Source organism: Nyctereutes procyonoides, unplaced genomic scaffold, assembly GCF_905146905.1.
Source record: "Nyctereutes procyonoides isolate TBG_1078 unplaced genomic scaffold, NYPRO_anot_genome, whole genome shotgun sequence".
NCBI lineage: Eukaryota > Metazoa > Chordata > Mammalia > Carnivora > Canidae > Nyctereutes > Nyctereutes procyonoides.
In genome coordinates this window covers 9,434,556-9,460,978 of record NW_026575159.1, presented here as the reverse complement: position 1 = coordinate 9,460,978, position 26,423 = coordinate 9,434,556, and positions in this window count along the sequence as shown.

Genomic DNA, 26,423 nt, shown 5'->3' with positions numbered 1-26,423 from the left:
ACATGTGAGAGGATTAAGGACAGTTGTAGTAGTGATGGAAATTGATGTCAGTGGCCTGGGCTATACTGTTGAAGGGGGAGTTGGGGAAAAACAGAGCCAAAAAAAAAAAAAATTCCTGATGGCTGGGATGTTGCAGATGAGGGGAAAGCAGCGGGAAATAAAGCTTGCTTCCAGGGTTTCCAGTTGGAAGAGCATGGCAATTATTGAGATCAGACAGTGTGAAATAATAGGTAGAGAGAGATTGTGATTTGGTATGGAAAACCAAGATAAATATTTAAGGTATACTTTTTTTTAGATCAATTTGAGACTTTGAAATGGAAAGCCAATTACTTAGACAGATTAGAGCATTCATAGAGATACAGACTTGGCTGTCATGTGGATAAACGCATTTTTACTTTTTAATCTATGAGTGTGAACACAGAGCCAAAAATGAGGTTAAAAAATCTCCTTCATCCAGAATTCCACTAGAGGACTTGAGTCTACAAAATAAATCAAAAGTTTTACCGCAATGAAGATGAACTCTAAGGTGAAAGAAGGGAAAGGAGGAAAAAGAGGAAGATGAAGGAGAAAAAGTAAGAAATTTGGAAGAATACTGTAAATGACACTAAAGGAGAAATATTTCTGAAAAAGGAGGGAGTGGTCTTTGGGGTTTAATACTCTTGAGAGTTTGAATAAGAATCTTTGGAAATCTACAAGTATCATTGATGTTTCATGGTACCTGACATAGGTCATTGATAACCTTGACAAAAGTATGTTCAGGGGACTGAAACAGAGGCAGAAGCCTGACTGAGGTATGAATTATGATAGGGAGGTGAAGAAGAGGTGGCATTATCTCATTAGACACCTTTTTAAAAAAAAGCATAGTAATACAATGACAATTAGAGAAAAATATGGAATAAAGGAATGATAATTTTGGGCTCTTGCTGCAAATCTTTGCTACCTAAGAAATTTTATTCATAGTATGTTTGACAGAGAAAAATGGATAGTTGTTAGGTGTAAGGGCTTTGGGGTTAAACAACTGGGCCAGTTCTCAAAAACTTTACTGACTAGCTGTGTGATCTTTAACAAGACACTTAACTACCCTAAAACTCAGGCTCTTTATCACATGTCTACCTCATAATTTCTTGTGAGAATTAAATGAAAGAACGTATGAGGCTCATTTAACACAGTACCTGATACACGGTAAATTCTCAATAAATCTCTTTTATTTCTTTTTACATATTCTATTTGTTATTATTATTATTATCATGATCATCATTATTATTATTTCCCTCTAGTTTAACATGGCAGCCAACTAGTCAAACCAATATAAAACCCAGGATAAATTTGGAACGTATCTGTGAAAGTCATTTTTTATGGTATTTTCAGAGAATATGACATTATTTTCTATGTAATTCTTTCTTCTACAGAATGTTTTTCACTTTCTTATTCCCGGCATGCAGGATTTGGGACAACTGTTTGGAACATAGGATGGTTCAATCTTGAAATAGGGATGAAGTAATTCTACAGATTGCCACTAGAGGACAGAAGAAAGTCAGGCAACATCTGAGAGGAACTATTCAGGGACCAGTTGTCCTTGATGCTAGGTCAGGCTAGTGTGGGAAACTCAGACACCAGAACCAGAGAATTGTTTTAATTAAGCTCATTATTTTAAGGTTAAATACTGTAGCAGAAATATATCCCAAAGACACAGTTTATTTGCACTTCAAAGGTATTAAATGCTCAATTTTTATTTTACCATTTTGTTCTTTTGCTTCTATTACAGCTCTCATATAAATCTACATTATATTATTTTTGTTTCCATGCTTGTCACCAACTACTATTATATGTAAAATTTTTGAAGGCTGTGGATATGTCTCACTTGGACAGTTCTTTAGCTTAGCAGACTCTCCAGGGATTCAATTTCAAAATTCATTATCATCAATGTAGACAGAGGCAACAGCAAGATATTTGTAGATTAATAATTAGGGAGGCAGAATTATACATAAGGGGCATTTACATTCCTCTCTACATTTGATAGGCTCAGGTATGTTATAAGCTAAGATCAGTGCCAGAAAATTCAGTGCGTGTGCCTTAAAGTGTACTCTCTTGATGAAGAAGTGTAAAAGAAATATTTATTCAGTGGGTAATGTGTGTCAATGTTACATGCTTTGACATACGTTATTTCATTTATTATCTCAACAATTTGATTACATAGGGAGGAGAATGATAGACGAAATGCAACTCACCCAATGTCACAGAGCTAGTATATTTTAGAGCTGTTAAAGAAAAATTGCACCATAAAAGATGAGAAAAAAGAAACTGATTTTATTCTGATACTATTGCTTGCATAAGGGAAGAAAGCACAGATCAAGTCCCATCTCACAAAGGTGATGTGAGAGTATATGGATCATGAAATTAAGAATATTACTTTTTAAAGGTCATAGGCTTTTTTTAATAAGCTAGATAATATGAAGCTTCATTTTTAATATAGTTGATTGATAAGAGAATCACAAAATTACCAGTATGAAAAATGAGCAAAGACTAAAACAGAAAACATATTAATAATCTTCAAAATATCACCTCCAAAACATATGCATGCAACTTTATAAACCAAATATCTCCCATTTTGAAATTAGTCCTAATATCCAACATCTTCATGCACCAAGATACACATTTCAACATTATATAGAAGATGGAAATTTAGAAACAGCTTAAGTATTCAACAATAACGATATTCTTCAAGACACTTGAGGATACTCTATATTATAGAGCTATTAAATTGATGATTAAATATAAATATAACCAGGTAAAAGAATATCCAATGATGGAGAAATAGTACAGAATGACAACTAAAGTGCAAGCAGATATTTCTCCCCACCACCCAGTAAAAATATTTTCTTTTCTTCCTGTTTTTCTTCTTTCATTTAAATTTTCCCATCTTTCATTATCATGAAAATCTTTCTGAATAAAATAAGTAAAAATTTTGAAAATAAATTAATGCTTTACAACTTTTGGGGTGCCTGGGTGGCTTAGTTGGTTAAGTGTGGTACTCTTGATTTCTGCTCAGGTCATAGTGTCAGGGTCATGAGATGGAGCCCCATGTTGGTTCTACACTGGGCGTGGAGGCTGCTTAAAATTCTTTCTCTTTATGGGACGCCGAGGTGGCTCAGCTGTTTAGTGCCTGCCTTTGGCTCAGGGCGTGATCCTGGAGTCCCAGGATTGAGTTCCACATTGAGCTCCCTGCATGGAGCCTGCATCTCCCTCTGCTTGTCTCTCTCTGTTTCTATCATTCTGTCTCTCATGAATAAATAAAATCTTTTTTTTTAAAAAAAAAAAGATTCTCTCTCTTCTTCTCCCTCTGCCCCCATTCCATCTGCTTCTGCACATGCGCACATGTGCTCTCTCTCTCTCAAAAAAAAAAAAAAAACAACTTTGCAACTGTTATAAAGATTCTATGCAGTTTAAAAAAATGACTGCCCCGTTTCTGTTTCCAATATAAAACTTTTCCATGCCTCATAGTACAGATGTCTGGGTTTTCTACTATGCCCTAATTAAGTCCTGGGGTGAATTTAAAGTCTCTTTTTGAGAAAAATTCTGGATTTGGCTGGAAACAATCTTATGATTTACTTTCAAGCATGAATAGCTTGTCACAATATCTGCCTTAACACCTGGGTAAACCTCCACATTTTATAACATTATATCTACTTTCTGTGGGTACATATCTGACCTTCTAAAAAATATAAACCATCATTTATTATTCTAGAAGATCTTTGCCATGAATTGACTAAAATTGGTACTAATCAAATATGTATTGAAAAATCTGCTAGTACAGAATGGTTTGATAACCATGATGGAGGAGATGATGGCGGGATGTAGCCTGAAGAGAAAAGAAAGCGTCTAATGTGTTACTTGATGTCCTATATGAAAATATCAATGGTGAATTATATTTACAGATTATACGGTCTGAAACCCTTTTATGTGCCTATGCATACTTCTGTGAATTCAGTGGTATAGATGGGCAAAGGACTGATGGACCTTGGAATAGAGTGTTAATTTTCTTACAAGACAGTTACAGTTTTAATAGTTCTCCATCCAACCTACCTTTATATTTTTACTTCAGAGTTTGTGAAGATCAGCCATAAAATTAGTTCTTAATTGCATTTCCTTACCTATTTTGTCTAAAAATATGTTTATGTTCTCATTAATAATTTTATTAATAAGAATTATTAGTTATTATATTTAATAAACTATATATACATAATTGTATTCTTACATACTGAAATAATCAAGAAAGTGAAAACTAAGGAATAAGAACTGGTTCCCAATATAATAAGGAATATATGATATATAAGAATGCTGTTTAATTCAGTAAATAAACACTGTAATAAGGTATGTACAGCCAATATATACGCCAAATTCATTTTTTACCTATTACTTCTGTAAAGAACCATCACTAATAGTTTATTTGCATTCTTATTTTTATTATATGTTTACCTGGGGAAAGCATATGCACATGTTAATCCTCTAAGCTTCTCCAAATCACCTTTTCCTGATGTAATATTATCAGAAATCATTTTGATCAGAATAGTAACACTAGGAGTAAGTGGCTAAATTTCCTTATCAGCCATCATTCCATTATGGCTCTAGTTCTCCTACAGAGACTTTTCTTTCCAAGCCTCAGGAGGGAGATCTGAATTGTGGGTACCTGGTACCTCTGCTTATTATGGGTTTCTATTCCTGAGTGTTCAACTCCACCTCTAGTCTGTCTGGGATACAATCAGGCTTGATTACCAAACAATGGATACTCATTAAATGTTCTTAGTTTCCAGGCAACCACAGCTGTCAATCAGTGAAGCCAGTACAGAAGCTTTTACAAATAATCTTTAAAATTTTTTTTAAATACATCCTTTTCTCTTCACAACCATTTTTCAGCAACTCTTTAGTGCAGCACTAGATTGTTAGAATTGTCTCATAAGTGATGTTCTTGCCTCCAATTTTTTCCCTTCTCATTAAATATCTTAATGAGATATTCTTTAAATATCTTTGATTACTGATTTTAGTATTCTCTATATATGTGTATAACCTTTATTCCTATATACTAATATATTATAGTATATATAGTATACTAATATACTAATATTCCTATATACTAATTTGTTCGCTATCAATAACTATAATCTTGATTCCTTAAAGACATGAACATCTTTACTGCATGTTCATGCCTACAATAGCTGGAGTATAAGATGTACTCAATAATGATTGTTGCGTGAGATAAATGAAGACAAGATGGATAAAAAATAAACTGAAATGCAAACTCTCTGTAAGAAGAGATGCTTCTTTATAATCTGATTCACACTGGGGACAATTCTCCAGGCATTTTTCATGTTGCTGTATGGTCTTTCTGACCAAAAGGCACTGACTGTATCTTTTCAACCAAGTTTGTATAGTAAACATTTTTGGAAGCTAGAAATAGTATCTTCTTTTACATTAGTGGGAAGACTTATTTACTGAGCATTATAATAAGGATGGAATTTTTTCCTCTTCAAAGCCATTTTGGGAGAATAAAGTTACCTTTGTCTCCTCAAAGATGAACTGTTTACATTCAAGAGTAAAGATAAGATTCTCTTTTTTCAGAGGGAAAAATGGAGAGATTACCAGCAGTCCTAATACAAGATCAGAGCAGAATCTTAGTTTAGAATTCCTCTTCTGTACCTATATCTGCATGTGCAGGTCACATTTGGTTCTTCCCAAAGCACTTAAAGAGGAATGGAGCTTGGGGATCTGGGGCTAGGAGTTTATTCTGGTTGCTACTTTTGCAATAAGTAATGAATTGGCTATGTCTCTAGTCCAGAGATATTATGTCTTGCAAGAAAGGTAAAAGCTCAAACCTTTCAGGTTCTGAATCAAAACACCTACTCTAGCATTTTAAGCCTATCTGCAACTGTTATTTTAATTATTTAAGCATTATAAACACTACTCATGTAGACCATTTCTCATTATAGTAGCATCTTTTAAAAATAAAATACATATTTCTAAGAAATTTTTAGGTTCTTATTTTTTAGTAAAATTAAGAGGAAGATACAGAGATTTTCCAATTACCACTGGTCCTACTTATGCATAGGTTTCCCCATTATCTGCATCACTCAACAGAATGGTACATTGCTTACCAAGTATGAACTGACACTGACACATTGAAATCATTGAAATCCCATAGTTTGTCTTAAGATTCATTCTTGGCATTTTACCAAGAATGGGTTTGGACAATTATATAATGACAAATATGTATCTATCATTATGGTGTCGTACAGAGTAGTATCACTGCCTTAAAAATCCTCTGTGCTTTGCCTGTTCGCTACTCCCCCTCCTTACATCCCTAGCAATTTCTGATACCTTTACTGCAGCCACAGTTTTGCTTTTTCCAGAATGATCCATTTACCTATATCCTCACAAGCAGTTGGCATTTGTCATTATTCTATTTTTTATTTAATAAATTTATTTATTTTTTTGTCATTTGGTTAGATGTATCATGATATCTCATTTACTTTTAATTTTCAGTTACCTAGTCAGTAATAAAATTGGCACATTTTTTCTGTGAAATGTCTATTCATGTCCTTTGCCCATTTTTATTTGAAGTGTTTGCTTTTTGCTGTTGAGTTTGAGACTTTATAGTATTATAAGTAGTAGATATTGGTATCATATGTGATTTGTCAGTATTTTCTCCTAGTCTTTGTGTACTTGGAAAAATCTCACTCAATCATGCTATAAAATTATCTTTATATTTATTGGATCCAATTTGCCAATATTATGTTGTGAAAATTGGCTTGTAGCTTTGTGAGAGATGTAGGTCTATTTTTCCTTTTGTATATATGTGCTTTCTTTGTTTACTTTTGGCATCAGAGTAATACTGGTCTGGAAAAATGTGCTGGTAACTATATTTTCCTCTTCTAATTTCTGTGTTTGTTTAATATCAATGTTAATTTTTTCTCAAATTTTTGGTGCAATTTTCCAATGAAGCAGCTTAGGCCTGGAGATTCCTTTATCCGGAGGTTTTAATTAAAAATTTAATTCCTGTTATGCTTATAAGATTATTCAGGTTGTCTATTTCACCTTATTGGGTTTTGGTAATTTGTAGCTTTTACAGAATTAGTCTGTGTTTTCTAAGTTTTTGAATATATGAACATAAAGTTGTTCATAGCATTATCCTAGTCTTCTTATGGTTAAACAATATGTCATATACCTTTTTACTTATTTTTTATTAAATGAATCCATTCATGTTTTCCTCAACGGGAAATCACACCTGCCACATCTTTGATATGCACTATCTTCAATTATCTCCACACATTTCTTAACCCCCCAAACACTTTAAAAATGCCATGAAAATGTCACTTTTTATGTGACCTCCTTTTCTAGTAGTCAGATTTTTTCCTCCATTTTTTACTCTTTTGATGTATTTTACTGTCAAATTTCAACTCAGAGAAATATCAGAAAAATCTACTGGTCAGACAAAGCTAAGTTTATTAGACTTATTATAGTAAAGAACAATGTTATCTTGGCTAGTACTAGTGTCAGTAAAAATATTAAAAACAGTTCCCAGTTTCACTGGCTGCAAGCTGTGTGTCCTTATAATTTTCTGTCTTCTCTTTCCCCTCTCATCTTTTTCTGAATTTCAGCCCTTCGTCTGGACCTTGAAAATTTTTAAGCCTTGCAAAAACAGTTCTCAAAAGATTGTCCTGACAGTTACCTCAATGATACTGTTCCCACAGTCCCTAACGGGAGGCATGGAATCCCGCAATAATTTCCATATTTTTCAAACATAGGTTTTATAGCAGTTCGAGATGAGTAGATGTTCTGCTTCAACCAAAACAAAAGGGCACGCCTCCCTTCTCTCCTCACTGTGTTAAACTCCAGTACTGCTGGGCTCAGGGAGGTATTTGATCTTTAGCTGCTCCCTGATTCATATTAGCTGAGTAGTTTTTAACTTAAAAGGGAGCGAAATATGCTACCCCCAAAGATGCCATTTTCGCATATTGATTATTTTGAATTAAAATTACTTAAGAAACAGCCAGTGCATGGGTGCCTGGGTGGCTCGATCGGCTGAATGTCTGACTCTTGGTTTCAGCTCAGGTCTTGATATCAGGGTCCTGAGATCAAACTCCATGTCAAACTCCATGATGGGCATGTAGCCTGCTTAAGATTTTTTCTCTCCCTCTCCCTCTGCCTCTCTTGCCCTGGATAGATAGATAAACAAACAAACAAATAAATCTTTAAAAAAATTAAGAATTTTGGGTTTTTGTCCCAAGAAAGTATAATAAATCTCCTAAATGAACCTACCAATAGTTTTTTATTGTGTTTTGTTTTTGTTTTTAAATAGACAATATTTTTTTCATATTATTAATCATTACCAATCTATTCATTGCCTCCATATATGTATTTTGAATATATCAGTTACATTTTGTATTCTATCTTAAATACAAGACATATAATGCACTGTTTGTGAACTCTACACATGTGTAATGAATATTAGTTCATTTTGATAAATGCTTTTTGAGTACCTATATTTGTCAAGCCATGTCAGGTCCTGAGACAGGTATTGTAGGTGAAATAGGAACCTACTTTTAAGAAGCAAATGATAGCAACATAAATAAGTAATTTCTATAGAGTATGACTGTGGGTGTGAATCTTGTGCTATAGAAATCTCAAGTAGAGTCATGTAAACTATTCTGGTTGATTAGAAGGCAGATGGAGAAAATTTTGACTGCTGTACATAAATAAGCATTTTTATTTTTATTTTTAATTTTTTAAAAAGATTTATTTACTTATTTTAGTGAGAGAAAGAGTGAGAGCAGGGAGATGGACAGAGAAAGGGAGAGAGAATCCTCAAGCCAACTCCCTGCTGAACATGGAGCTGCCTGCGGGGCTTGGTCCCACAACCCTGATGAGATCATGTCCTGAGCTGAAACCAAGAGTTCACTGCTTAACAGACTGAGCCACCCAGGTGCCCCTAAATCAGCATTTTTTAGAGTGTTTTCTGTAAATGGGAAAGTTCCCAGAATAAGTTGGAGCAATACACTATGTTCCTCATCCTGTGGTCTCCAGTAAGAAAATTTGCAGCTTATTCTAAGGAAAATTGGGTGAGAAACTGGAAGAAAGATAATACTGTTGGTGGAAATCACCAATTTTCTCCAAGATTCTTTTTTATTCTTTTTTCTATATTTTCTATACTGTGGATACAGTCATTGTGCCTATGGTTTATCAGCGCTGTTCCTATCCTGATTAATAGCTAAGCAAGACAGTCTACTAACCTCTTCATGAGATTCCTGTGCTATTACATCATACTAGTCACTGTTATTTTAAATATCCTTTTGGGATCATCCTTGGACAGCTTAAAATTTGTCATTCAGAGTTCCCAAAGTGGGTTCAAATAGTTCAACAAAAAATATAGCCCTTAATCTTTTTTTCTTCCAAATTACTTGCATCCACTTTGCTTATTATAGCTCACCAGAGGTTCTGAAATGGGATCAAAGTATGAATATGCTCAATAATAATATTCCAACAAATTTGAATATAAAATTCCCATTATTAATTTTCCAAGGGTAAATTAAATCACCATAATTAAATTCTTAATAGTTAAAATCTGAAGGAATTGAAGGAAAGAATACTTTTTCTCTGATGCTAATTCTATTAGAGAAATTTTCATTCAAAAGCTTGTTTAGAGGTGGGATTCTTGCAACAGGTGAAGCATGGATCATTTTCTTTTCTTTTAAATATTTTATTTATTTATTCATGAGAGAGAGAGAGAGAGAGAGAGAGAGAGAGAGAGGCAGAGACACAGGCAGAGGGAGAAGCAGGCTCCATGCAGGAAGCCCGAAGTGGGACTAGGTCCCCCGTCTTCAGGATCGCACCCTGGGCCAAAGGCAGGCACCAAACCGCTGAGCCACCCAGGAATCTCCACATGAATCATTTTCCCTCTATTTAAGGGTGAAGTTACTTCAGGAGTTCAGGAATTGAATTAGTCAATGGTTCTGTATCTCTTGTGCCCCACTTTTAAGGGATTCTATGAATTAATAAGCTATATGAAGTTATCACAATATCAGCCTAATATGAAGTTTAGAAATCAAGCCTTACTCTAGGTTCTGGGATAGTTATGCCAAATAAATTCATTTTCTCAGGATGCAATATTGAGTCTAACAGAAGGACATTTGCCAAAGACCATAAAAAATAATCATTTATATATAAAGAAGATGAGATGGGCTGAGACAATTAGCTTAGTTTCATTCCACCCTTAAAAAATTAACCTATGACAGCTGTCCAGAGAGTAAGATCTTTGAACTTAAAGTGAATTAGGGGACATATCTCAGCATGAGATTAATTGGGGACACCTTGCTTTTACCAAATTGAGGAAAGTCTTCACTTTTTTGTTTTTTTACTACCTTTCACAGGGGATGGAAAGTGAGATATTCCCATCTACTTGCCAAATTATTAAATTTAAAAAATTTGTAGCCTCAGTCTTACAAGAGGAGTCTTAAAAACTTTTCTGGTAATTCAAAGCCTTTTAATTTCTATTTCCCCTTTGAGACCCATGTTTCTTACAACCCACTGGGAAGCTGTATATGCACAAAGTGCCTTTTACTTTTTCATGAGCAAATGCTTTTATTCCAGAGCCAATGTGATTGCTACAGTAGACCCTTAACACTTCGAAAGGAAGATTATCCTTAGTTTCCCCATAGGTTCTTATGAAGAATCACCCTCAGAAGACTACTGACTCACCAGCTGTGAGAGCCAAAAGTACTGACAAATGATGCTCAATATACCTCAGTTATTAATACTTCCAGTCTTGAGTGGCAGGTTGTTTATTTGTTTGTTTGTTTTTTCCTGCTAAAGCTTACAGCAATGGGATATATATCTTGGTTCCCATGGGCTTCTATAATTCCTCTTGTTATCACTATGCCTGAGCTGAGAATTGAATAGTTTAGCCTAATTTTCCAATTAATCCTGCTCTTAAATTGGTCCCTTGTCCTATCTACTTGACAGCAAAATTCAGTTCAAGCAAGAAAAATACATCCTAGTTTCTAATGTCCTAAAAAGTCAGTATAAGTAGATGAGAAAATTCAATTGTCCATGGAAAACAGATGAAGCCCAGCATTTCATCTATCTAGTCCTTCTTTGATTCTCAGTGACATTTTTTAAAAGGGTTTAATCGCCTAGGGAAAAATGACAGGTGTAACAAATATAACAAACATGAAGGAAGTATTTAGAATGAAAAGATGATAAACCTAATTTTGCCTTAGCTATAATAAAGAAAGGCAATTGTATATGCTACTTGACACATGATACGTATTAAAAATATTGAGGAAAAGGAGAATGTAGATTGATACAAATAGTTTTGAAAATGCAAACCCTAACCTGTATTTTGGCCTCCTTTTAAAAAGATTTTGTTTAGGGATGCCTGGGTGGCTCAGCAGTTGAGCATCTGCCTTGAGCTCAGGGCGTGATCCCGGTGTCCAGGGATCGAGTCCTGCATCTGGCTCCCCACAGGGAGCCTGCTTTTCTCTCTGCCTATGCCTCTTCCTCTCTCTCTGGCTCTCTCATGAATAAATACATAAAATCTTGATATTTATTTATTTAATTATTTACTTATTTATTTAAGAGAGCCAGAGAGAGAGTGTGTGAGTGAGCACACAAGCACAGTGCAGAGGGAGAAGCAGATTCCTCTCTGGGCAGGGAGCCTGGTCGATCCCAGGACCCTGAGATCAAGACTGGAGGTGAAGGCAGATGCTTAACCAGTGAGCCATCCAGGCACCACTGTATTTTGCAGTCTATAAAAAGGTGAATTTTAAAAATAATAGGAGCTCAATTACTACTAAGATATTAACATACAGCATTAGTTACAGGTCACTTATATTGTCTTCAATGTATTCTGCCATTTTTCACCTTAAAAGTGAGTTTCTGGCTTGCTTGTTTTATCTTTCCTATAATATTCTGCTTTGCAAGGTTTATGGTGATAGCCTAAAATACATACATCTTTAGTTCAAGATTATACTTACAGGAAAACAATTTTACATGTTTTTGAGAAAAATGTACCTATTTCCCACTGGCATCTTATGGGAAATGTCATAAAATCTGAAACATAAGGCACTGTAAACTGTAAGTAGTTTTATTAATTTATGCATATTTTATATGCATATATATAAATATATATGTATGCACATAGACTCATTACACATATATAGACAAACATCTATTTTGTAGATTATCCAATCAGTCCAGGAAAAGTTTTGCCTTTTTCATTTTTTTTTTTTTTTTTTTACTGAATGTCCCAATCAATGGCAATACATGAAATCTTTCACCTATTGATCATACTATATACTTATTATTTACATATATATAATATTGTATACAATATGTAGTACAGTACAAACTATATATAACTTAATATCTTATTTATTTATAATTAATATTGAAATTAATATTAATATCATTAAGCCTTGAAATGGTTATCATTTTTCTCTCTTTTTTGAAGCCCCATTATTTCTTATCTAGGACACTTACACATTTAAAAAATATGTTTCATAATAATAATAATCAAATATAACTATTGAGTGTACACTGCATTTGGCAGTCTTTTTAGTACTTTGTATAAAGTATCTCATTTGTCCTCCTTTCAGTGCCAGAAGGTAGGCACAGTTATTCCCATTTTGCAAATGAGAACTCTGAGCACTGAGATTAAGTAAGTGAATATATAAAGTTCCTCAGCAAGTGAAAACCAGAATTTGAATTTAGATGATCCACCTGCAGACCTGCAGATGCTTATAGATATGCGCATTCTATGAGGTTAGTGTGCAAGGGTCCTTGGAATACTCAGGATATTGCATAACCACTTACAATCTGCTTTCACATTCAGTAAATTGTCTTCTAGGTCCCAGACTGACAGCTATTTTCTATATCTGTTAAGTCTTTTCTAGAGATGGGTGGAGTTCAAGCAAGTGAATTGCAGCTCAAGATTCTGTGACATCTCTAAAATGGGGGATAGTATCCCAATATAGTTCATTTTTGGGATTTGAAATTAAACTATGTAAAACACTTAATAAAATTTCAAGCTCTATCTCTATATAATTATGATTTGTCATTAATAACAATGATATGCTTAAAAATAAAAAGAATAGTTTTCTTTGGTATATGACACCTCTGTGTCTTCTAGTTAGCTTAATAATAGACCTGCTGTTTTCTTCTTAAACATATTTATTTTTAAGATCTAGGAAAATAATTGTGAAAATGGAAACCTTAAAAACTTTGTATGCATTGACCAAAAGTAATAAAATATCTAGGAATAGGCTTAACCAGGGAAGCAAAAAATCTTTATTCTGAAAATTACAAAACATTGATGAAAGAAATTGAAGATGTCACACAAAAAATAGGAAGATATTCCATGATTAAAAAAAATAAATATTGTTAAAATGTCCATACTATCTAAAGCAGTCTAATTTACAGATTTAATGTAATCCCTATAAAAATTTCAACAGCATTTTTCACAGTACTATGACAAATAATCCTAAAATTTTAATGGAACCACAAAAGACTCTTAATAGCCTAAGTAATACTGAAAAAGAATAACTGAACTGGAGGTATCACAATCTCAGCCTTCAAGATATATTACATGCCTAGTAATCAAAATAGTATGGTACTGGCACAAAATAGAAACATAGGTCAATAGAACAGAATAGATAGCCCAGAAATAAACCCATGATTAAATGGTCAATTAATCTTCTACAAAGGAGGCAAGAATATGCAATTGGTAAAAGGCAGTCACTTCAACAAACTGTGCTGGGAAAAGCTGGACAGCAACATGCAAAAGAATGAAATTGGACCACTTTCTTACACCAAACACAAAAATAAAATGGGTAAGGACCTAAATGTGAGAAATGAAACCACACAAATCCTAGAAGAGAGCAGAGGCAGAAATCTCTGACATTGGCCACAGCAACATTTTTCTAGATACGTCTTCTGAGGCAAGGGAAACAAAGGGAAAAATAAACAAGTGGGGCTATATGAGAATAAAAGCCTTCTGCACAGTAAAGGAAACAACTAAGAAAACTAAAAGACAATTTATTAAATGGGAGAAGATATCTGCAAATGAAATATTTGATAAAGGCTTAGTATCCAAAATATATAAAGAATGTATACAATTCAACACCAAATACATAATTTAATTAAAAATGGGCAGAAAACATGAACAGACATTCTCTAAATAAGCCATATAGAGGTCAACAGACATAGCAATAAATGTGTCTCAAATCACCTATCATCAGGGAAATGCAAATGAAAACCAATGAGATATCACCACACACCTGTCAGAATGGTTAAAATTAACAACACAAGAAACAATAGGTGTTGGTGAAGGTATGGAGAAAAAGTAACCCTATTGAACTTTGATTGGGAATGCAAACTGATGCAGCCACTGTGGAAGACAGTATGGAGGTTCCTCAAAAAATTAAAAATAAAATTACCATATGATCTGGTAATTCCACTACTGGATATTTACCCGAAGGATACAAGAACACTAATTCAAAAAGATATATGCATCTCTATGTTTATTACAGCATTATTTATAATAGCCAAATTATGTAAGCAGCTCGAGTGTCCATCAACAGATGAATTAATATAGAAGAGGTGGCATAAAATGGAATGTTATTCAGTCATAAAAAAAGAATGAAATCTTGCTTTTACAACATGGATAGATCTAGAGAGAATAATGCTAAATGAAATAAGTCGGTAACAGAAAGACAAATACCATATGATTTCACACATATATGGAATTTAAGAAACAAGATAAGTAAAAAACAACAAAAGACACAAAACAAAAACAAAAACAAAAAACAGACTCAATTGTATAGAACCAATAGATGGTTACCAGAGGGAAGGTTGAGTGGGGGATGGGTGAATTAGGTGAAGGGATTAAGAGTTTACTTATCTTGAGCACAGAGTAATGCATAGAGTTGCTGAATCACTATATTTTACACCTGAAACTAATATAACACCATATGGTAACTATTTAAAAAGACTATTTGTAGTCTTTTATCCACAAATAAAACACGAAGCAGTATTTATCAAACTAGGATATGCATTGGAATCACCTGAGGGGCTTTTAAAGGAAAACAACTAATACTTGGGTCCCAACACTAAACATTCTAATTTAGTTCTTGTGATGTGTCATTTTAAATATCACAAAGTTTATAATCTTAGTGATTCTAATTCATTGTATTTAAAGGAATGTTTAGCACACATGTGCTATTATACACTCTATATATTATTGTGTGGCATTTTTATAATATATAATAGAAGAGTAAGATATATCAGGAAAATATACTAAGAGCAAGGATTCAATATGTAAGTTGCCAAAGACCAAAACTTGTAATTCTTTTGGATGCCTCTATCTATGCTTTTATTTTTTCCTCAATTCTTGACTCAAATTTATCAATCAACTTTGAAATCCCAAAACTACTTACTTCCCATATCATATATTACATTCTATCTCCCGTTTTAGCCATTTGTATCCTTGTGTAATCTCCTACTATACTTTAAAATACTTAAGGACAGGTGAGAGTTTTCATTGTTTTGGTGTTGCTAATTTGTTTTGTTTTTTCATACTTTCTTACCTCTAGCACCTACTGCAATTACGTGCCACATAGTAGGTTCTGAATAAAATGTGTTGAATTAATCCTTGGTAGATTCTCTGAAGTCCTTGTCATTAATACAAACCCTGGGCATTATTGTATGTGCTATGTCCCAGGCACACTGCAGTTAACTGAAGACATGTTAGCCTGCTATTGATTGTGAGCTCCTCAAAAGTAAATACTTCAAATAATATCTTATAAAAATATCTCCACTATGCTCAGTATGTATCTGCAGTAAATAGATAAAACTTATCTTTAGAAATGATTTATAGTGGGGAAGGGTGAATTCAAGGCATTGATTAGATCATCATCTGTTAATGTAATCAGTTTTGAAGACACTGGTAAAGATGGCAGAGATTAAGTTAGATGTAATTGCAAGATATTTTAATTACATTATTTATAAACTTTATCTTCTAATTAATGCATCTGTAACACTCCATAAATAATATTCGGTTAAATACCAAATATTGAATTACATAGTGAAGCTTTCATCTGCTCTCAATAAATGTATATCCTTCATTACTGAATGATAAATGACTATGGAATCACAGCAATTTTTTTTCTCAAAATTCTACTTAAGCAAGACAATTTACATCTTGAGTATATAAAAGTGAATATTCATATATACTGAGATAAAAGAGGAAATGCCCAGTGGACTGAAATAACACAATATGCTCATGAACAAAGTTGAGAACAATTTATCAAATAATCATTTCTTAGGGTTTGAATTCTTTAGATATTCACATTGAATTTATTTCATTTCATGGTCTAATGACAAAACCTTTGCATTTCTTGCTGTTGTCTGCTGATTTCAACCTCAATAAGTTTTCTGTTTAAACACACTATGAATTGATAAACAGCTTCTTTTCTGATCATGCTAAACATCTTGAGTCATCAAAATGAATGCCTTTTTTTCATGATGGTATTTAAAAAACAAACACCGGAAGCAACATGAACATCCACTTTTCACACTTCTTGCAAAATTGTTTTAACCTTTTGTTTAACAATATATTCTTTTTTTAAAATTTTTATTTATTTATGATAGTCACAGAGAGAGAGAGAGAGAGGCAGAGACACAGGCAGAGGGAGAAGCAGGCTCCATGCACCGGGAGCCCAACGTGGGATTCGATCCCGGGTCTCCAGGATCGCGCCCTGGGCCAAAGGCAGGTGCCAAACCGCTGCGCCACCCAGGGATCCCAACAATATATTCTTAAAAGCACAAAGATAATCCTTATTCTTGTCTTTTTATATCTATAGTACTTCCTTATTGTCTTCATCCATTAGAAGACAATAGAAATGCTTGAATTGACCTTAAATATACAGAAGAGTTATTGTGACATATATAATACACTCCTGCTTAAAACAAAATAAATTATTTTTTGTGATTTTTTTCTTTGACATAATGTCTTCTGTGTTAACATTTCATACAAAATATGCATGCATTTTACACATGAAGTACTGTAAACAGTCTCTATTTTTTTCAGGATTGTGGTACATTACGGATTTCAGATCTCCTAATTTAGCTAATATATACCAGTCAGCTGACCCACAGCTCAAATTCCACTCTTTATCTAGACTTCCCTCTTTTTCCTAGTTTGCTAACATCATCATCATCATCATCATCATCATCATCATCAATGGGTACTGAGTTTTAGCAAACATGTTTTTGCCATCTTTGAGAAGATTATGTGCTTTCATCTTTAGTCTTTTAATGATGTGAGTTTTATTTATTGATATTTAAATGTTAAACCCAGCTTGCTTTCTTGGAATAAACTTAATTTCATGATGAGGTATTATTCTTATATATTACTGCATTTGATCACTAATAGTTTAAGAATTTTCATCTGTGTTCATGAAGTAGCCTTTAATATACCTTCCTTATAATATCCTTGTTTTTGCTATAAAGGATATGCTATTCCCATAAAATGAGTAGGGAATTCATTCCTTCTCCATTATTTGGTATAATGAATAGGAGGTTATAATAGTCTAGAGGTTTGTCATTTTACCTAAATATAGTATTGTTCAAATATCCATTATTATATCTATTATCTTTTTTTAATGTATCTAAGATCCATATTGACGACACTTTATTCCTATTACTTTTAATGTGTACTTTCTTTCTTCTGTATTTCTCAATCATGCTGGAAGATCAAGCATTTTATTAGTCTTTTAAGTATCAATTTTAATTTATTTTTGCTTTGCTCTATTGTATGTTAATATTCTAATTCATTAATCTTTATCTCACTTTCTATCACTTATAATAGCATTAATTTGTAATATCTATTTCTTTGAGAAACTTAAATAACAATTTCAGTTTTTCTTTTTATAATAGAAGCAATTAGGTTTAAAAAATCTCTGCAAGTATGGCTTTAACTGAATCCCAGAAGTTTTAATATGTATTGGTGTTAAAGTATTTGCAAATTTCATTTGTGTTTTCTGTTGTGACCCAGTGGTGACTTTAAAGTGTAAAGATGAATTTCCAAAGATCTTAGCAATTCCTACTATTTATTATTACTGTTATTTACTTCTGACTTTATTCTACTGAAATTGGAGAATATAGTCTGAATAACTTTTTAAACTTTTAAAAACTGTTGAGCTTATATTATTATGAGTCTGTTTTTCTATTTTTTTAAAGATTTTATTTATTCACTCATGAGACAGAGAGAGAGAGAGAGAGAGGCAGAGACACAGGCAGAGGGAGAAGGCTCCATGCAGGGAGCCCGACATGGGACTGGATCCCAGGTTTCCAGGATCAGGCCTTGGGCTGCAGGTGGCGCTAAACAGCTGAGCCACCTGGGCTGCCCTCTATCTTTTTTTGTTGTTCCTTTGGTTCATTTATTTTGTTTTTGTTTTTTGTTTTGTTTTTTTGTTTTTTTTTTTTTTTAGATTTCGCATATAAGTAAAATCATATGGTATTTATCTTTCTCTGGCATTTTGTAATGTATATAATTGTTGAATCACCACAGTATATGCCTAAAACTAATTTAATATTATATGCCAACTATACTTCAATTAAAAATTTAAAAAAATCTATTTTAAAAATGCTGTTGGGATCAAACAACCAAATAGAACCACCCTATGATCCAGCTATCACACTACTAGGTATTTACCCAAAGGATACAACGATACTAATTTAAAGGAATACACCCACCCCATGTTTATAGTAACATTATCAACAATAGCCAAATTATGGAAAGACCCCAAATGTCCAGTGACTGATCAATGGATATAGATGTGGGATATGTATGTATGTGTGTATATATATATATATATATATATATGTGTGTGTGTGTATATATATATATATATATATAATTCAGACATCAAAAAAGATGAAATATTGCCATTTGGAATAACATGGATGGAGCTAGAGAGTAAAGTGCTAGGCAAAATAAGTTAGAAAAAGACAACTCATATGATTTCATATGTAGAATTTAAGAAACAATACAGATGAACAGAGGGGAAAGAAAGAAAAAGAGGCCAAGCAGAAAACAGAGTCTTAACTCTAGAAAACAAACTGAGGGTTGCTGGAGGGAGGTGTGTGTGTGGGGGGATGGGTTAAATGGGTGATGGGTGTTAAGGAGGGCACTTGTGATGAGCACCGGGTATTGTATGTTAAGTGATGAATCACTAAATTCTACACCTGAAACTATTATTACGCTGTATGTTAACTAACTGGAATTTAAATAAAAACTTAAAAAAGAAAAAAAAGTTGAAATGTGCTTTCAGAATTAGTAATGGGAGAATTTTCAGTGACTAGCAAGCACCATTTTAATAGCTCACCGTGTACTGTGGAATAAACTAAATAAGTGGGGAGATGGCATATGAAAAAATACTGTTTTGAAATGTCTTGGTGAGAGAGAATGAGTGGGAATTTGAGGGATATTAGAAGTCACAGTTCTGTTTAAATTGCTTATTTTGATGTTAAAATCAGCTGGGATTGGCCAGGTGTGACGTCTGTAGTAAGTTAAGATGATGTCAGAAATAAAGAAGTTAGGAGAGTGGTGAGGCCAAATGATAACAAACTTAATTTATCAATGGTTTTGCAAGAAGGTGAACAAGTAATGATCTGTATGTACCCCAAGGATGAAGCAAAAAGGGCATTGATCTAAATTCCAACCTGCGACATGCAGGTTGTGAGGAAAAGACACAATCTCCCCTTGTGAAGGAAGCAAAGGAACAAGTATCTCCAGGAGTTTTTTTTCTTTTTCTTTCTTTCTTTTTTGCTTATGAGTTACAATCAACTACATTGGACACAGAATGGTGATAGGTATTAGAGAGGACACTTGTTATGAGCACTGGGTGTTTAACTAACTGGAATTTATTTTTTTAATTTTATTTATTTATTTATTATAGTCACAGAGAGAGAGAGAGAGAGAGAGAGAGAGAGAGAAAGAGAGAGAGAGGCAGAGACACAGGAGGAGGGAGAAGCAGGCTCCATGCACCGGGAGCCCGACGTGGGATTCGATCCTGGATCTCCAGGATCGCGCCCTGGGCCAAAGGCAGGCGCCAAACTGCTGCGCCACCCAGGGATCCCTACTAACTGGAATTTAAATAAAAACTTGAAGCAAACAAAAAATCACAGTTTAAAGCAGAGGTCGGATGCCAAAAAATCTCACAATTATGAACTTTCCCAATTTTGCCCCTTTCACATCCCAATTTCCTCTAGTATAAACGAAGATGATAAAAACAGCCAACTTCTTGGTTGTAGAGTTTCATACATATATAGTGTTTGACTAGTCCCTGGCACATATTAAGTGTTATGTACGTGTTATCTATTATTGTTTTTTTGTTATCTATTATTGAATATGTTTGGGACATTTATCAAATTACCATGAAACACATGGTGATTGGACAGAAGTAGCAATTGTCTTTTTACCAGGAAGATGCATATTATTTTAGGCAAAGAATGTGAGAAGATATGTTTTAGAAAGAAATGTTAATTAAGAGATTATTTTTTTCTAAGTTTCTTATATTAACAATTAGAAGTTTGGAAACATTGAAATGAGCATTAATTGGGTATGAATGTTGAACTCTAACCAGTAGGAAGAAATGTCCCATATGATATAGAATGGAGAACTCTATAACAGAAAATTAAAATTTAAGATCATAAGAAATAGAGGTTAGGGTTTAAACATATGAATTTTGTGGGGGGAGGAGGTAAGCAGACACATATGGTCCATAATAGATTGGGAATGCAAAAAAGAATAAGAAAGCTTTATGTATTTGTGAAGCATCCATTGTAGGACTTGATTAATTAGCTATCAAGAAAGATAATACACAGATGTAATAATAGCAATAATTTAACCAAGTAATGATCATCAGTACTCATAGATAATGAAATGATAGATAAGTGAATTTTCACAAATGAACTATTAAAATTTCCCTGTATATGTGAATAATATGATATTTTAAATATATGAAGTTCTTTAATATAATACAGACTTTAAATAATAATAAAAATTATATCTCAAAGTTTCTTAGCATTAAACTCTTCTGTATTATTAAAGGAACTTAACTGCATACTGTATACCTAAAATTTTCCCTTACATGACTTTCCCAAAGAACTAAGTGACCTTGTGTGACTTTGCAATACTTTCCTGTACTCAGAGAAAATGGAAGCCTGAGAGAGCAGATGGTGTAAACATATCAGCTGTTAACCAGGCATATCCTTGTTTCACCTGGACTATTTCCCCTCCCCCACAGTACGCTTTCTGGTGTCAAGCCTTCCTGTCACACATCTCCCTTTTGAGTGTTTTGTCCTCTACTTATAACAATGGTATATTTATAAAACACTTTCTTGGTTGGAGGTTTATTTCTGCATATAATATTCAGTATAGTCTTCCAAAAAGCTGAGGTCGTTGTGCAAATAGTATAACATTAGTAAAAAAATAAAAATATTTTATGTATTATTCATGTGTGTAAATTCTGAGGGTTAACAGAAGGTATCTTCCTGGTCAGAAAATAGACACAGATGTAATGTGATATTTTAGTACAGTCACAGAAATATTGAAAACTATTTAAATTTGGCCATTTTATGATCTTATGCGTATCTACAGGTATTTGTAAATACTAATAAAAGTATTATAGTAATTATGAGAATAAACTAAAAATGGTATTATGCACAAACTAGAAAGAAAAGTTGCTAGCCACCTCCACTGAAGAAAACAAAAATAAACATACTGTCTGTGTTCTTGGAAAATTAGGACAAAGTCTCCAGAAAGAAATAAAAATGTGTTATTAGTTTGGGCTTATCAATTAATGATCCACTAGGTCAAAATAATCATGGGTCTCTCACAAAACATTAATGAATTTACTCAAAGAAAATTCATTGTATAAATTGTAAGTGCTAGATATTAGGGTAAACACTAGAGATACAATAATGAAATAGAATGATAGCACCAGAATAAGCATCAACAATAGAACATAAAGAGAAAAAACTTAGTAATTATAACTTTTATAAATACTTAAAAAAAGAAGTGTTGGTTGTTGAATAGTTTTAGCACAAGAGACCTGTCCTGGTTGTTAGTGATCAAAGGCAGTTATCTTTGTAAGGAACATATAATATAAAATTTGAAGGCGTGGAAAGAATAATCAGTAACAAAGTCAATGAATGAATGTTTTCCAGGAAGACATGACAATATATATGAGGGTAATACATGAAGGGCCTGAGTGTGCATTTTGAAGAAGAAATGGCAAAAATACCTGCTTGTAGTGAAGGAAGAGTGAAAGGACTTAAGATTGGAACAATAAACTTGAGCCCAAAAATGCTGTAAGACATTATAAATAAAATGGAGTTTCTGCAAAGAAAAGATTTTAGACAGAAGAGTGATGTGCTTAGATTCTTCTAGTTCCTTAATTCTGTTTTCTTTGAAAACTTTTTATTACACACAATGTCAAACAACCAAAAGCTGGCAAAATTGCAACTGTCCTTCAATAGAAAATAGATACATAGTTCTTCAGAAGGAAAATAATGGAAGTCAGAAATTGTGATCTACCTCCTAGGGAAGAGCACAGAAAAAGAAATACATTAAGGTAAAAAAAATATGCTTATTGACCTAAAATGTAACTGTAAAGTAATTAACTTGAAGGGTACCTGGATGGCTCATTTGGTTAAGTGTCCGGCTCTTGGTTTCGGCTCGGATCATGCTCTTATGGTATTGGGATCAAGCCCCACATCAGGCTCTGTGCTCAGCACTGTCTGCTTCAGATTCTCTCTCCCTCTCCCTCCTGCTCTCTCTCTCTCTCTCAAATAAATAAAATCTTATTTTTTTAACTTAATAATAACTAAATTAGTGACTAACCTTAAAGTAAGAGATAATTTTAAATTACTAATATAAGAATGCTAACAATGTATTGGGTGACTAGAGTATATGGATAAATGGATAAATGAAGTGAATGAGAGCAGTGCCATTAGGGATAGAAGGGAGGAATTGGAAATACTGTATTATAATGTTATAAATACAGTATATATAAACTATCCATGAAGTGGTACAGTATTATTTGGAGGTGGACTTAGATTAGTTGTAGATGTGAATGGAAAACTATAGGGTGCCGCTGGAAAAAAAAAAACAAAAAAAGCATATTTCCTATGCTAATATGGCAGATAAAATAGGATCATATAAAATGTTCAATCAAAACCAAAGAAGGCAAAAAAAAAAAAATAGAAAGAAAGAAAAAAGAAACCAAGGAGTCCAATCAATAAAAAGCTGTTACAAACATGATAAATATTAATCCAAAAAATCAGTAATCACTTTATTTGTGAATGATCTAAATACCAGTTAAGATGGAAATTGTCAACTGAGTAAGCAAATAAGATACAACTATATTTCATCTACAACAACCCACTTTAAGTTTAAAAACTCTGATAGGTTAAAAGTAAATAAATGGAGAAAGATATCCCATCCTAACGTTAATACAAGAAAGCTAGAATATCTACACTAATTACAGATCAAGAAGACTTCAGAAGAAGAAAAGTTATCAAGTATAAAGAAGAACATTACATAATATACATGGCAAGTCTCCAAGAATTCCTAACAATCATTAACATGGATGCACTTAACAACTGAATGTCAAAATAGAAAAAAATCGAAAGACCTACAATTGAATAAGAGATAAATCCATTATGATAGTTGGAAACTTCCAGACTTGTTATTCATTAATTTGTAAATGAGGAGGCAAAGTCAGAAAGGATTTAGTTTCCTATGTAATCCTACCAACTAATTAGATCTAAAGGACATTTTTGAGTACTTCATTAAAAACAACGTAATACAGAATCTTCTTTAGCTCATTTGGGACTTCCTCTAACAACATATACTGGGATATAAAACACATCTTATCAAAACTTTATAAAATTTAAAATAATAGAATTATTATTATGTTTTCAATTAAAAAATGTAAGGACAATTACTTTTAAATAGTATATACATAAAAAACTTTGGATATGACTTCAACTTACAGTATACACTGTTCTATTTACTAATCACTGAAATATGATAAGAAAGTATTAAATATCAAACCATTGTAAAGATGCAAAAAAAAAAAAAGTAAAGATGCCTAATTATTTGCAAGGAAAAGTAGAATGCAGATACACTTTCTAATGACCATAGTTCTCTGTACATAAGATTTTATTATTATAATTAAGTTCCCCCCCTTTTTTACATCTAGCCGCCATTATGTTTTAGTCTGAACAACAGTGTAGTAAATATCCTGGTTTATACAAGAATCTAGATATTACTAACAGAGGAAATTTTTACCATCTAGTGCTGCTAAAGTACATGCTGCTCTGATCTCGGCTGTTTTATTATTTTTATAACCTTACTTGTGCATAAGATTTCACGGAATTATTTAATTCCATGAAAATAAGCAATATGAAATTTTTCTTGATAAAACTCTATTTCATTCCAGTCAGTATTTAATATTATGAAGTGTAACCCCAATAGCATGTATGGCCAAAATGTTTTGGTACATGAAAGCAAAAAGGATATTATCTGAACTTCCATTTAAACTGTATTAAAATTAAAAAAATTAACTGTATTAAGATTATCTCTTAATATTTGTCTATGAAATACTTATTTTTACTAGTACTTTTTATACTTAGCATATAACTCTATCGACATTTCTGTGCAATTAAACAGAAGTGTGTTCTATTACATACACTTAATTAGACTTGACTCAAAACCTCTGTAAGATATCTGATGATGTTGTTTTTGTTGTTCTTTTTATTATTATTGGCCCTAGTATTTATAAGAGCAATGTTATTATATATATTATATATTAGATATATTAACAATAACTATATTTAGGCATAGTAAGTATTAATGAGGTTACTTATCCAAGGGTGTACAATGACAAAACTTATTTCAGGTAAGCATGTCTTGAATTAAGACAATCTTTTTGATGATCACAGTTTGATACTTTGCTATGCATGAATATTCAGTATTGTTTCTTCACACATTGAAAAATGAATAGAGAGCTATTGTAAAGAATTAGAGTATTAATGTCTCTTAGTGTAGGATCTGTCATAGAGACTTATGGTCTTATGTTTTTGACATTGCATACAAAATAATTAAGAAAAAAAAACAAGCAGAGAAATAATGAAGAGGAATCAGGCTTTTTAGTGACAAAAATGTTATTTATATGTGATGTGTTAATGTATGTCTAATCTCTGACTTAATAAAATGCAGATTAAATGTTTAAGCCACAAAATGAGACCAAATTTTGCCTATTAGATTTAAAAATACACTTTGCTATTTACCTGGTTTAGGGAAACTATTTGTAAACAGCCATCCATTTATGTAATTGATAGGAGTGAATGTTTGATCAATTAACAAGATGAATTTTGCATTATCTACAAAATTTTTTAAAATTTGTATTTAAATTCAATTAATTAACATATAATGTATTATTGGTTTCAGAGGTAGAGGTCAGGCTTCACATTAGTCTTATGTGATACTCTGTGCTCATTACATCACATACCTTCCTTATGTTCATCACCCATTTACCCTGTTCCCCTACCTCCCTCCCCTCCAATGATCCTTAGTTTGTTTCCAAGGGTCTCTTATGGTTTGACTCCCTCTCTGATCTTGTTGTTTTATTTTTTCCTCTCTTCCCCTATGATCCTGGTTTGCTTCTTAAATTCCACATATGAATGAGATCATATTATAATTGTCTTTCTCTGATTGACTTATTTCACTTAGCATATCCTTTAGTTCCATCCACATCATTACAAATGGCAATATTTCATTTTTGACGGCTGAGTAGTATTCCATTGTGTATATATACCACACCCTCATTCATCTGTCGATGGACATTTGGTTTCATCCCAAATGGGTTCTTTCCATAATTTGGCTATTGTGGACATTACTGCTATAAACATTTGGGGGTAAGTGCCCCTTTAGATCACTACATTTGTATCTTTGGGGAAAATACCTAGTAGTGCAATTACTGTATTGTAGGGTAGTTCTATTTAACTTTTTGAAGAATCTCCATACTGTTTTCCAGAATGGCTGCTCCAGTTTGCATTCCCACCAACAGTGTAAAAGGATTCCCCTTTCTCTGCATCTTTGTCAACATCTATCGTTTTCCAACTTGTTAATTTTAGCCATTCTGACTGGTGTGAGGTGGTATCTCATCGTGATTTTGATTTGCATTTCCCTGATGCTGAGTGATGTGGAGCATTTTTTCATGTGTCTGTTGGCCATTTGTATGTCTTCTTTGGTGAAAGGTCTATTTATGTGTTCTGCCCAATTCTTGACTGGATTATTTGTT